Raw genomic sequence first — 15204 nt, forward strand, 5'->3', positions numbered from 1 at the left:
CATTCCAGTATCTTTTCCAGGAAAACACCAAATGAGGTCACAAAGAATTAGATATGATTGAAGTGACTGAACAATTAAAGTTCAGAACTTCAGACCTCAAGCAATCTGCTACATAGCTTTCCTTGTAAGTGTATGGCGCCCACCCTAGCCTCTATTCTTATTTCTTAGAGAATTGTATTTTATGTAAAATAATTTCCACAATGAGAAAATAAAAGAATTCAAAATTTACCTCATCCTATTTTACCTTTTTTTTTTTTTTGATATACAGAGAGACCTACCATTCAAGGATAATGCTATTGTAAAGTACGAGTTCATCTGCAGTACGTTATAGAGGAACATAAATAAACAAGAGAGCAAGGTAGTCATTTTCCACATAATTCTACAACCTAACAACTTAAAAATCAGGAAATATATTATAATTTTATTATACTTAAAACAAATTCAGAAAGATAAGAAATTACAACATAAAAATGTATGAAAGATAATCTACCCCTTCAGTGCCATACATATTCAATGCCATACCAATAAAATTACCAAAAAAAACTATTAGAGCTAGAAAAAGATAATTAATAAAATTCATCTAGAAGAACAAAATGTCAAGAATAGCAGAATTAATGAAAAGGAATATACCAGATCTCAAAAACTACATTATAAAGTGGTAATCACAAAAACAATGTGGTATTTCCTAAGAAATAAAATGATGTATCATTGGAATAGGTGAGATGCACAATATATTATAGTAAATGACCATTTAATTTAATGTATGATAAACTTTAATATTCAAGGTTTGGGAACTAAAACTCATTATTTGAAAAAAACTGTTACGAGAAAACTAGAAAACACTATGGCAGAAACTTGGTATAGAGTAACATCTTACACCATATACCAAGATATAACCTCTCACCCAAACTACTGATTGCCAGGGTCATACATACCAATCTTCCCCGGATACACATGAAGACAAGCTGATGTTAAGGTGCCAAACAGCCTTTCTTTTATTGGTAATCTCAGCAAGGGTTAGCAGGAAGCAAGAGCAAGTGTATGTAGGTCTCTGCATCTCTGAATCTCTCTAAATCTCTGCCTCTCTCTACTTCTCTCCGCATCCTTCACCTACAGATTCAAACCTGGTTATTTATATTTACTCTCTTCTGGGATTACACCGTGCCTAGCCCACTCAGCACTGTGTAGGTGTATCTGCAGAAGGGAGATACCTAGAGTTAGTGCTGCATCCTAAGAAAAGATCTAGCAAGAGGACACACTCCTCACCATTTCAAGGAACCTTTAACACCTGTGAGACATAATCTCCTGCCTCAGAGGCCAAGCCCCTTTTTACCTCCTGGGTAGCCTCAGTGGGAGGTTACATCTTGGTATATGGTATATAAAATGTTACTGGGTCTGAAGGATTTTGTTTTTGTTATTATTGTTGGTTATTTTTATTAATAATAATATTTATTATACTATAATATTTATATATTAATATAATATATAATTATATTATTTAATATATAATAATATAATATAATAATTATTATAATATTATTATAGTTGGAGGAGTAATAGCAGTAGTAGTTGTAGTAACAGAATTTATGTAGCAATTTAATAATTGAAAAGTATTTCACTCTTCCAGCAAAACATTATACATTTTTTAAAAACCTTAATTCAACCCTATAGGAAATAAAGGGAAAAAAAATCTACCTGGAAATAGAATACAGAAAAAAATTACTGTTTAATTACTAATTAATCAAATCCATATTTTGCTGCTTTCTTCTTCCTTCTTTTTTTTCTTCTTTCTTCTTTCTTCTTTCTTTTTCTTCTTCTTTCTTCTTGTTTTTTTAAACATTTATCAGCATAGCACTAACTTTGCCACATGCCTGGCATGTTCTCTCTTTTCATCCTTGCCTACTAACTTCCCTAGCTTCCTTCAAATCTCAATTCAAATTCTGTGTCTGGCAGGAGACTCTTCTAGGTTTCTTCCAATACTAGCATCTTCTTGCCTTTCTTTATATCTCCATGCTTACCATAGTTTCTATCCACATTCAGAAATCAGACTTGGTACTGGATTGTAGATTTTATCCTGACTCACAGGATAAAAATCTATTGAAGTCCAGGACACCAATGTCAATTGGTGATAGAGGAATTTTTTAAATGCCAGTGCTCAAAACCCATGGCCAGCATATTTTCTCCTGTTTTATACCTTGCTTGGTATTGATAATCAAAGAAGTGGGATCTTTCTTTGTTTACCATTTAATAGTGTTTTATTTTAATTGTAAAAGTAGTCTTCAATATTCTTTTTCGTTAAGATTTTGAGTTCTAAATTTTTTCTTCCTCCCGTCTTTTTCTCTCCCCTTCCCAAGACAGCAAGCAACCTAATGTAGGATATATATATATATATATATATAAAGAACTGTATATATATATATATATATATACAGAGAGAGAGTCATTTAAAACATATTTTCATATTAGTCATGTTAAAGAATTTTAAAATAGTCATATTTATGAATATATCTATCAAAGTCTTCATACATGCATCAGGGTATTTTACTGAAGGAGAGGCTTAGGGTACTCTTACATTCAAGAGATTCAAATTGTCAGACAGTTTTTTAATGGTATGAGTATAATTTTTGGGGTATGATAACCAAAAGCTACTAGAGACTGCCTAATGATGTGGGGAAAAACAATGAATTTGAAACTGAGTTTAAATTCTAACTCTTGTAGTTATTCCCCATGTGACCTTAAGAAAATCCCTTAACCCATCTGGATCTTGTTTCTTCCTATGGAAAATGAAGGAGTTGGATTCAATGACTTAGATGAACTCCTTCCACACCTGAAGTCTGTGATCCTATGAGGGATTCAAGCTTAGAATAATAATAAAGAAACAATACTAGACAAGTAAAGTCACAAGAAAAAGGCAAAATGAGATTATGAATAGATTTTCATTTCAGGAGATTTTCAGAGTTTAGGATCATGGAGAAAAAGCAATATGAATTGATGATGAATTAAGAGGTGAGTAATAGTTTTGTAATACCACTTAAGTATACTTTTGTAATATTTTTGTAAAGTAATAAAGTAGTATTTTGTAGAAATAGTTTTGTAATACTCACCTCTTAGGTATACTAGTAAATACTAGTAAGTAAATACTTCATCTATGGTTGAAGAGGTTGCCAGTCAACTAAGATTCTTAGAGTCAGGATTTCCCAGGATTATGAAGCTCACACACAGATAACTTTGATCTACCATTTTGATGTAGATTCTATATTGGATGAATCCCATTGAAGTCTGGCATGAAGGTTAACGTCCTTAACAAAGGATATTCTTTTCCTAAATGTTTCAAACAGGACAAAGGGAACTCTGACTTTTTAATAGAATTAAAAAAATAAAACTGCATTTTCTTCATCCAGAATGCAATATTCAGAAATTAATACATTTTATTCCCACATTGTTGAGTTCTAGTCTACCCTTGACCAGAAGTCACTTTTAACAGCCCAGTGCTTTCATTTCTCAATGCTTAAAATAAGAATTATTTAGCCTGAAAGTTTGCTTTTGGAAGGGACTGCTTTTATAAGCATATTGTAACTGACATTAAAAGGCACTACTATTAGCCTCAGGGGAAAAAAAGAAAATGTAGGAAAAGAAAAAAATAGAAAATATTCTACAAGAAAAGAATATCTTCTAATTTCATCCTTCAAATTGTTTCTGGTCAACAGCAATAAAGAATAACTTTTAGGTTATTGCTAAATCATTAAAATGATCTCCTTCACATTGTAGCTGCTTTTGCATGAAGGTCATGTAACAGTAACTGCTATAGATAAGTCAGGGCACATGCATGTAGTACCAAAAGAACCTGATGATTAAGCCAAACATATCAATTAACTCATTCTGAAGAGTAGCTAGGCCACTGTGGCATTTCCAAGACTAATATAAATGAAAGAGTAGTGTATTTGAAATCAGAAGCTCAGGATGCAAATTTCTCCTCTGACATTATTGTCTATGGGATGTAGGGAAGATCACTTAACTTCTCTGGGTTTCAGTTTCTGCAACTGTAAAATGAGGAAGTTGAATTAGATAACTCCTAGGTTCTCTTCAAATCACCTAGAAGTTTTTAATTGATCTCATTTTCTTTCTTTTTTTAAACAAATATCAAAATGCATGAACACATAATGCCTTTTAACTGGGAGAAAAAGAGAAAGAGAGAGAGAGAGAGAGAGAGAGAGAGAGAGAGAGAGAGAGAGTAATAGGTGATGGGAAAGTAGTTTAAGAAGGTTAGAACAACTATCATTAAAGAGTAGGATTAGTAAGGAAAAGTACAGTGAAGAAACCATATCATTTTTTGTCTTGATATCCCCAGAAATTAATAGTACCTGGCATATAGAAGTCCTTTATTGTTAATGATAGGCACTTAATTCTCAATGATCATTTGAATGGAGTAACCATTCTGTAGAAGTTATAAAAAGAGTATTATATGCTATACTTTAAATTCATAATTTCTTTTCATCAATATCCCATTTCCAATTCATTCAAATCTTTTCTACCATGTCCAGTGAAATGCAAGATCCTTGAGGTCAAAAACTGATTCATTTTAGTTTTTGTACATACAAGACTGACATTTAACAGATATTTGTTGAATTGTATTGAAATGGCCATCATAGCTTTGACATTTCTCAGGACTATTTTGGGGGAGCAGGGTGCCTAGAATCTGTTCAATAATATCTCCTACCCATTTCCTTTATTGACAAGCAAAAGAAAAGGAATACCAGTTCTTTTCACTTCTCTTACAAGAAACCAAATTATCCTGAAGTATGGCACACTCTGGTAAGAGGTCTCTTTGTCCTGAAGTGGTGACCAGCGCCATTTCCTAAAAAAGCAGGCATTTACGCAAAATTGAAGTGGAACCAAATGAGGAAACTGAGAATCTACAAAGTCCAGCTGGCCTTATTTTCATACCAAAATATGCCCCAGAATTCTGTTCATAACACAAAAGGTCATTAAAAGTGGAAGGTTTACAAATCTTTTTCAGATTTTTGATTTGTCAGGTTCAAGATTAGAAAGACACAACAGAGAATATTAGAAATTGGGTCTGATGCTAGAATGTAGAACACTGACCTAAGAGCCAGAGGACTCTAGTTTAGAATGTGGTTAGAAGAATCTTGAAAAATGTCAGTTAAGAAAAGTTTCAGTGACACAAGGTAGAAATAGGTATGTCCCAAATGCAATAATCAGCCCAAGACCAGTCAGTTGACATGTGTCATAGAAATAAAAAAAAAAAAAAAAACAAGAAGATGAAAACTGAAAGAATAAATAGAATGAAAAAACATGGAATAGGAAAACAGATTCTCTGGAACTGATCATAATAAATACGTGAAAAGGTATTTATTGGGTACTTAATATGGGCTTGGTGCTTGAGATAAATGCAAGACGTTCCCAGCTCTCAAAAATTTTACAATCCTATAGAGGAAGACAAAAGATATAAAAGAGTGGTGGTCAAGGTTGGGGGCAGGGGGCGTTTTTTGGTCTGTAAAGTCACAGGAATGGTGAGTGCAGGTATAGGGAAGTTTATCTTCCATTCCAGATTCTCCCAAAGGCTGCATTTTATTCTTTTAGGTAAAATGTTCCTCAACAACTATGTGCTTCCCACAGCAGAAAAGAAACAATAGCAAAAACCACTGATGTCTTCCTCACAGGTATAATCAGGAATATATATATATATATATATATATATATATTATATATATATATGTTTATATACAGAAGAGGCATCTGTGATTCTTTCCCCAAAGTCAGAAAGCCTCTACTCTTTTTTAGTTCCTCACAATACCATGCACATATTTCCTACGCAAATACTTATTTGCCCTCTCAAAAATACTCCAAATCTGGTCATTCAAAGCCACCTATACAATGCAAACATAGAGAACCTGCCCCTTTGACAGCAGAGAATGAATTGGATAGATGAAAACAATGAGCATGAACTTGGACAGACTTCAAGAGCTGGTGGAAGACAAAAGGGCCTGAAAAATAAATTGTTCTCAGAAAGGATCCGTGAGATTAAACAAAGAAACCCAGGACACAAAAATGTTAAGAACTCTAGCTAAAAAAGAATTTAAGTAATATATGTTATTTATCTTCCAAAAAAGTTACAAGCTTAAAATGAAGAGGAAAATGTACATTTTTGGGCAAGGACAATGTGGATATTTGTTTTGCTAGACTATGAAGCTATGCGTTAAGGACTCTGTTTTTCATTTCTGCTTTTACTTGTTCAATGGAAGAGAAAAAAAAGAGATTTAGGTATGGGGACAAATTTATTTCTTAAAAGAAGGATATTTATGCTATGATGTACCATATTTATTTTAATACAATTTATTACTATAAAACTGAGGCCCTGACCACAATACCGAAGAGAAATATATTTCAATGTATTGCCTTAATAGGGTACAACTGCTATCAATATTATTGGTATTGGGAATAAATGGAGAGTATTTGTTAGAAAAAAATAACATGTATACAAGGGCACAGGACTTATAGTAGACACCATTTGTGTTTTTAAATCATTGTATTGCTAAGATATACGTTGTGTAATTTTTAAAATTAAAACCTCCCACATTAAATAGACTTTTAAAATCCTTTCCACCCAAGTTTCTATCATATTCTAATTCAATTCAACAAACATATATAAGGAGGCTGACACATGACACAGTTAATAAAGCATTAGGCCTGAAGTTAGGAGGACTACTGTCTCTAATCCTGCTACAGATACTTCCTACCTATGTGGAAAGTCCACATCTCTCAGTATTAGTTTCACCTGTAATTAATCAATTAATAAACATTTATTAAGCACCAATTGTGTACCAGACACTGTACTAAATTCTGGAGATAAAGGCAGAAGCCTTCCAGGAGCTTGTAATCTAATGAGGGAGATAACATGTAAATAAATATATACAAAGCAAACTACATACATGATAAATCTAAAATAACAAACAAATGAAAGATATTGGAAATAAGAGGAGTTGGAAAAAGCTTCTGGTAAAAGATGGGTTTTTTTAGTTGGGACTTGAAGGAAGTCAGGGAAGTCACTATGCAGAACTGTGGAGAAAGAGAATAGGAGAGAATTAGAGCAAAATGCCTAGAGTTAAGAGATGTATAATCTTCTTTGTGGAACAGCATGGAGATCAGTGTCACTGGGTTGAAGATTATATTACATAGAGAAAGATATAAGAAGACTGGAAAGTTAGGAGAGAACTAGCCTCTGAAGGGTTTTCAATACTAAACACTGTATATTTTGTGTTTGATCCTAGAGATAATAAAAAGCCAGTAGTTGATGAAAAGGAGGAGTGACATAATCAGATCTGTGCTTCAGGAAAAGGTGTCTGAATGGAGGATGGATTGGAGTAAGACAGAATTAAGAAAGGTAGAGCCACCATCAGGTTATTTTAACAGTCCAGACATGAGGTAATGAAGGCCTACAGAGTAGTGACAGTAACAGAGAAAAGAGGGGGGCATGTCTGAAAAAAAATGTTATAGAGTGACATCAACAAGCCTTAATAAATGCTTGGATAGTGAGGGTGAGATATAGTGAGGACTTCAGGATGACTCCTTGATTTGTTAGTCAAAGGGTTTGGGAAGATGGGATTGCTTCTATGGAAATAGAGAAAAATAGGAGAATTGAGGGGGGGATTATAATGAATTGTTTTAGATATGTTTAATTAAAGATATGTAGTGGATATCTAGTTTGAGATGTCTGAAAAGCAGTTGAAGATGTGAAAATGGAAGTCAGCAAAGAGTTTAGAACAAGACAGGTAGCTTTGAGAATCATCAGAGTAGAAATGATAATTAAATCCATGGGATCTGATAAGATCATCAAGAAAAAATCGGATAGATAGAGAAAAGAAGAGGGTACAGGATGGAAACATGAGGGATGGCTATGATTAGAAGATATGAACTGAATTAGAATAAGTGACAAGCAGAGATGAACAGATGAGTAAGAGAAGAACCAGAAGAGAGTGGTATCCTGAAAACCAGAGAAAAAAAGAATATCAAGGAGAGGGTGATCATAGAGAAAAAGGTATCAAAAGCTGCAGAGAGTCAAGAATGAGAATTGAGAAAAGACTATTGAATTTGGCAACTGAGAGATCATTAGTAACTTCATAAACAGCAGCATCAATGGAATAAGGACAAAAATAAGATAATAAGGAATTAACAAGGATCGAGAGAAAAGAAAGTAGAGGTACATTTTGTAGAGATCTCTTTGGTTAGCTACCAAAGACAGAAAAGATATAGAGTCATAGTGGGACTGAAAGGATGAAGTGGGATTTATTTTTCATGGATGGTGAAAACATGGACATGATTGTTGGCAGTAAGAAATAAGCCAGGGAAAAATTGAACTTACATGGAAAAGTAGGGATAGAGAAATTTGGGGGTGGGGATAAACAGACAGGTTAGACATGATGGAATGGGGTCTCTTAAACAATCAGAGGATTAGTTTGATAAATTTCATCATATGAAACAGGAATGGAGGAGAGAGTGGAAAAAGATACCTTCCAAGAAGATAGGAGATGAGGAAGAGAGGGGAGAAGAAGAAGTTCATATTAAATGGCCTATTTTTTTCCCTTGTGGCAAGGTTCTCAACTGAGAAGGTGTGTTAGAGGGGAAATGGAAACTAGGGATGAAAAGGTTTAGAAAGGCCTCTCTGGAGAGTGGGATAGTAATATAGTGAATTGATAAGGGAGATATAGAAGGATTGTTTAGCAGCAGTGAGAACCCAAATGAGATTATGCAACTTAAATTTGTAGTGAATGGACCCAGTAAGAGTAGTTGCATGATTTTCTCTATCTTTTTAAAAAAACTAATTAATTAATTTTTAATACACATTGCTTTATAAATCATGTTGGGAGAGAAAAATCAGACAAAAGGAAAAAACCATATAAGAGAAAGAAAAACAGAAAAAAAGAAGTGAACATAGCATGTGTTGATTTATATTCAATCTCCATAATTCTTTTTCTAAATGTAGATGGCATTTGCTATCTAAAGTCTACTGGGATTGTCATGGATCACTGAACCAGTGAGAAGAATCAAGTCTTTCATAGTTGATCATCACACAATCTTGCTGTTATTGTGTATGATGTATTTCTGGTTCTGCTTGTTTCACTCAACATTAGTTTGTGTAAATCTTTCCAGGTCTTCCTAACATCAGCTTGTTCATCCTTTTTTATAGAACAGTAACATTCCATTACCTTCATATATCACAACTGGTTTAGCCATTCTCCAATTGATGGTCTATATACCATTTTCCAATTTTTAATTTAAAGATCAAGGGATTGGAGGTCAGGGTGCTGGTGAAAAGTAGGGTTTTATAAGGGAAGACAACAGATAAAGAGATCTCAGAATTCTCTAAAGTCTGGTGGTGAAAGCCAGATCAAGTAGAAAACCATTTTAGTATGTAGCTGATATGGAGGGGAAGGATTGCTCATGGGAAGTAAGTAGATTGAGGAATTAGGGATTTTGACAGGGTCAATATGTATGTTGAAATCTCTTAGTCTGAGGTTAGGCACCGGGGAGAAGAAGAAAAAAATTCTGTCTTTGTACTTGACTCATTGAGGAAAAAAGGGAACAATATGGGGGATCTAGAGACCATAGCTACCAGGATTTTGATTAAGCAGTAGATATGAATCAAAAAAATCTAACAACATTAGCTTTTTAATGATTATATACAGAGTGAGTAGTATATTGAAGTACTAAATTCAGGGAGAGGCCACTTTAGACTGAGTGGTAAAGATTGGGAAAAACTTAATAAAAGAAGGGGCATTTGAGCTGGGCCATGAATGATGAAAATAAGAAGTAGCATGTTCCAGACAAGTCAAATGAACACCACCATGTCATCACTACTTTGATCACCATCTTCCCTCACTTTTTTTTCTTCCCACTTCTAAAATATTTTAACTTTTCAGTTCCAAATTATATCCCTTCTTTCCCCTCTTTCTTCTCTCCCCTCTCATTCTTATAAATTTAACTCAATTTGGTATATTTGAGAAATGAGGCCTTTATCAGGGAAACATGCTTCAAAGATTTTTTTTTCACAATTACTCTTGTTAACCATATTTCCTCCCTATTTATTCTATTCTCTCTCTCCTTTCACCCTGTCTCTCCTTAAAAGTGTTTTGCTTCAGGGCAGCTAGGTAGTGCAAAGGGCAGCTAGGAAGTGCAGTGGATAAAACACCCTCCCTGAAGTCAGGAAAACCTGAGTTCAAGTCTGGACCCTGGACAAGTCACTTAACCTTAATTACCTCAGAAGAAAAAAAAGTGATTTGCTTCTGATCACCCTCACTCCAATCTGTCCTCTCTTCTACCATTACCTCCCTTCTCTTTTCCCCTTCTTTTCCTGTTTTCCTGTAGGTTAAGACAGATTTCTATACCAACTGATTGTGTATATTATTCCATCTTTGAGCCAGTTCTGATGAGAGTAAGTTACCTTCCCCAATAGCCCCCCCCCACTATAATAGCTTTTTCTTGCCTCTGTTACATGTGACGATTTATCCCATTCTGTTTCTCCCTTTCTCTATTTAGATCTAAAGATAAGTAAGTTTACTCTTCTCCTGGCCTGTGCTCTGGTCTGTGAACAAGTTTTTCTGCTCTGGAACTGTGACTGCAAGCTCTGGTGTGCTATTGCTTCTGCTCACCTGGCACTTCCATTCAGGACTGAGACTCAGATCAAAGCAGGGGCAAAGCAACAGAGTCCTAACTCAGTGTTAACAAAGAGATCCCTGAAACTACCTTGTGACCAGTTGTTCAACCCCCTTATTGTCTGTGGTCTTGAATCATTGTATTGTTGAGAACAGCTAAGTCATTAATAGTTGGTCATCATACAATATTGCTGTTACTGGGTACAATATTCTAGTTCTGCTCACTTCAATTTGCATCAATACATATATCTTTCCGTGTTTTTTTTCTAAAACATTCTTCATTTCTTATATCACAATAGTATTTTATCACAATTATATACCATAACTTGATCAACCATTCCATAAATGAAGAGCATCCTTTAAACTTCCACTTCTTTGCCACTACAAAAAGAGGCATTATAAGTTTTTTTTTTATATAAGGGTAGTTATTCCTTTAAAAAAAATCTTTTTGGGAATGCAGACCTGATAGTGGTATTTCTGAGTCAAAAAGTATGCACAGTTTGATTGACCTTTGGGCATAATTCCAAATTGCTATCCAGCATATTTGGATCAGTTCACACTTCCAATAACACTGCATTAATGTTCCAATTTTTCAAGTCCCCTTTAATATTTGTCATTTTCCTTTTCTGTCATATTTATTGGTATGAGGTGGCACCTCAGAGTTGTTTTACTTTGCATTTCTCTTAAGAATGATTTATACTATTTTATATAAATATAGATTGATTTGATTTCTTCTTCTGAAAACAGCTTATTCATATCCTTTCACCATGTATTTATTCTTATAAATTTGATTCAATTCTCTACAAATTTGAGAAATGAGGCCTATCTAAAACAAACTTGTTGCTATAAATTTCCTTCCAGTTTTCTACTTTCCTTTTAATCTTGACTGCATTGATTTTGTTTGGGCAAACAATTTTTAAATTTAGTCTATCAGATTATATTACAATTCATAATGTCTTCTATCTCTTGTTTGTGAATTCTCCTCTTATTCATGCATCTGTCAGGTAAACTATTCCATGCTTCTCTAATTTGATTATAGTGTCATCCTTTATGTCTAAATCACATTCATGAACTCCTTTTGATCTTATCTTGGTTTATGGTATGAAATGTTGGTTTGTACCTAGTTTCTGCCAAACTCCTACACAATTTTCCTAGGAATTTTTGTCAAATGAGTTCTTATCTCAAAAGTTGGATCTTTGGATTCATCAAACATTAGATTACTTTAGTCATTTAATACTCTATATGATGTATCTAATCTATTCCACTAATACAATAACACACTATTTCTTAGTCAGTACCAGACTGTTTTGAAAATTACTACTTGGTAATACAGTTTGGTACTACTAGGTCATCTTTCTTCACATATTTCATCATTGATTTCCATGATATCCTTCATCTTTTACTCTTCAACATGAATTATTATTTTTTGCTATATAAGTTTGATTGGTATGGCATCAAATTACTTTTTTATTTGTATACCCATATAATGCTTTGCACATAGTAAATATGAACTTAATAATGCATTATTAAATTCATTTATTCAACACAATTTAATTATATTCATAAGACATACAATTTCAATAAGTTGATATTCATAAAAAAGACCTTATGTTTGGGTGGGTGAGAGTTTTAGGTAGATAATTCTGGACAGGAAAAGCTTAAAGCATTGTTGCATAATGGAAAAAAAGTACTGTAACAATCATATGCAATCAGTCTTCCTACTGGCGATTTATTTTCAATATTCAGACTTTGGAGTAGTTTCATATATTATAGCATTCATATTTTTGGAGCTGTGATGTTCTTTTGGGAGACCAGTACTCTATATATTCAGTCTTTAAAATTAATGTACTATACTTATATAGAGATCATGTAGTATTTTAATGTTATTACTTTTAAATTTTTATTTATTTAATATTTTTCCCAGTTATATTCAAAACAATTCTTTACATTTGTTTTTAAAACGTTTTACTTCCAGATTCTCTCACTTATCTCCATCCCCAATTCCCATTAAGAAACCACATATGAAGTCATGAAAAATATTTCCATAAAAATCACACTGTGAAAGAAAATATAGATCTTCCACCTTAATTAAAAAAAAAAAACTCAAGAAAAATAAAGAGAAAGAGGGAGAGTGCTTCAACTAGTATTCAGATATCAGATTCTTTTCTGGGTATAGATAGGATTTTTCATCATAAGTCTTTCAAAGTAATCATGGATCATTTTACCGCTGAAAATAGCAAAGTCATTTATACCTGGTCATCCCAGAAAATTGCTATTACTTTTTACAGGGTATATTTCACTTTGATTGAGTTAATGGAGGATTTCCCAAGTTTTTTTTTTTTTCTGAGAACATTCTGCTCATCATTTCTTATAGAACAATACTATTCCATGACAATCACAAACCACAGTTTATTCAGTCATTCCCCAATTGATGATCATCCCTTCAATTTTCAATTTTTCTCCCTGAGAAGAGAGCTGCTACAAACATTTTTGTACAAATAGGTTAGTTTTTTTTTTAATTATTTTTCATATTCAAGACTAGTAGTGGTATTGTTAGGTCAAAGAACATGCATAAATTTATAACACTTTGGGCATAGAACTTATCTTTTCATCATTTATCAATTGGGATATGGCCCTTCTTTTTTTTATAAATTTGATTCAGTTCCCTCTATATTTGAGAAATAAGGTCCTATAAGAGAAATCTGCTTCAAAATTCCTTTAACAATTACTATTGCTAACTGTATTTTCCCCCATTTATTCTATTCTCTTTCCCTTTTCACCCTATTGGTCCTCAAAAGGGTTTTGCTACTGACCACTGTCTCCCCCAATATGTCTTCTCTTTTATTATTCTCTTTTCTTCCAGTGTCCTAGTTTGCTCCTATTTTTCCTGCAGGATAAGATAGATGTTTATATCCATATTGAGTGTGTATGTTATTTCTTCTTTGAGTCAATGTTGATGAATAAGGTTCACTCATTCACCCTTTCCTTCCTTCTTCCCTTTCACCATAAAAGCTTTTTCTTGCCTCTTTTTTATGGCAGATAATTAAAATCATTTCACTTCTCCCTTTCCCTTTCTCCCAGTACATTCCTCTCTCACCTCCTTAATTTCATCATTTTTTAGATATTATCCCTTTATATTTAACTTGTACCTATTCCCTCTATCTGTATATTCTTCTTCAAACTGATATAATAATGAGTAAATTCTAATGGATTACAAGTATCATATGCCCATGTAAACAAATAAACCTTATTAAGTCCCTTATGATGTCACTTTCCTAATTACATCCTTATGCTTCTCCCGAGTCCCATATTTGAAAATCAAATTTTCCATGCAGCTCTGGTCTTTTCATTATGAATTCTTGAAAATCTTCTATATCATGGAAGTCATGATCAATTTTCATTACTTTAAAGGTCACACTATATAATTTATTTGATTACAATTTAGGTACTCTCTACCAAACCTTATCATGATGTCTTGTTACGGCATGGAGCTGGTTATTGATTTTCAAATGTTATGTCATCAAAGTACAAACTCCAATAGTTTCTATTATATGGGAAAGATTTCAAGTATAGTTCTAGTAATAGAGTATGTTTCCCCGAAAAAAATTCCCAAGTTAAGAATGAGGAAGTTCACTTCTCATAGATTAGTAATTTTGTAATGAATTATTTGATCATGGCAACCCATGGTGGAGAGAGCACAAATGGCCCTCAGTCCTATATGACTCTCTTTCCCTTCTGCAAGGACAGTGTGGTAGAGGGGAAGAAAAGAGCATATCAAGAATTATATTTTTTACCCTGTTGATCAATATTAATTATATTGTTGATCCTCAGTGAAATGCTCTTATGAACTTGTATACACTGAAAGTAAGCAATGGTTAGTTAATCATGAGCCTATACATAAAACTGGGGATAATCTGCACTACTATAATGTTCTCACAAGGTCTATTGAAAGAACTGAATTGTCCATATATTGGAATTTTCTCTATATATAAAATGAGAATATGAAAGTAAGTGTCAACTAAATGGGAAGATGGCTAAATGGTCTTCCACAAAGAGGCAAATATAGAACTGGTAGATTTGGTTTTGCTAAAGGCAAAAAGAAACATTTCATGGAATACTGGGCTATCTTATTTTGCAATACTCATGAAATATATATTTTTTAAAAGATCTCCATGGAGAAAACTAAATATTTAAGTGTTTTTTTTATCTTTTTCAGTGAATAAAAAAGAAAAATTCTATGACAAATTGACAAATTCTTCTGAATCAAATCAATATATTATTTATTAATATTCAATGGCTTCAATGCAAAAGTGAGCAAAGGGAAGGATATTACAAAAATACCCTAGAAACATGGTTCAGGAGTAGGAAACAAGAGAAGCCAAAGACTTGCATGATATATAAAAGTTTTAGGACTATATACTATGAATACATTCTTCTACAAGAATCTAAAGATGATGGACATTGTAAGCATTAAATAACTTGTACTTTAAGCAAGAAAGAAATATAGTGCTAATGCATCACTTGTGAATTGGCT

The sequence above is a fragment of the Sarcophilus harrisii genome, chromosome 1 (assembly GCF_902635505.1).
Source record: "Sarcophilus harrisii chromosome 1, mSarHar1.11, whole genome shotgun sequence".
In the NCBI taxonomy this organism is placed as follows: domain Eukaryota; kingdom Metazoa; phylum Chordata; class Mammalia; order Dasyuromorphia; family Dasyuridae; genus Sarcophilus; species Sarcophilus harrisii.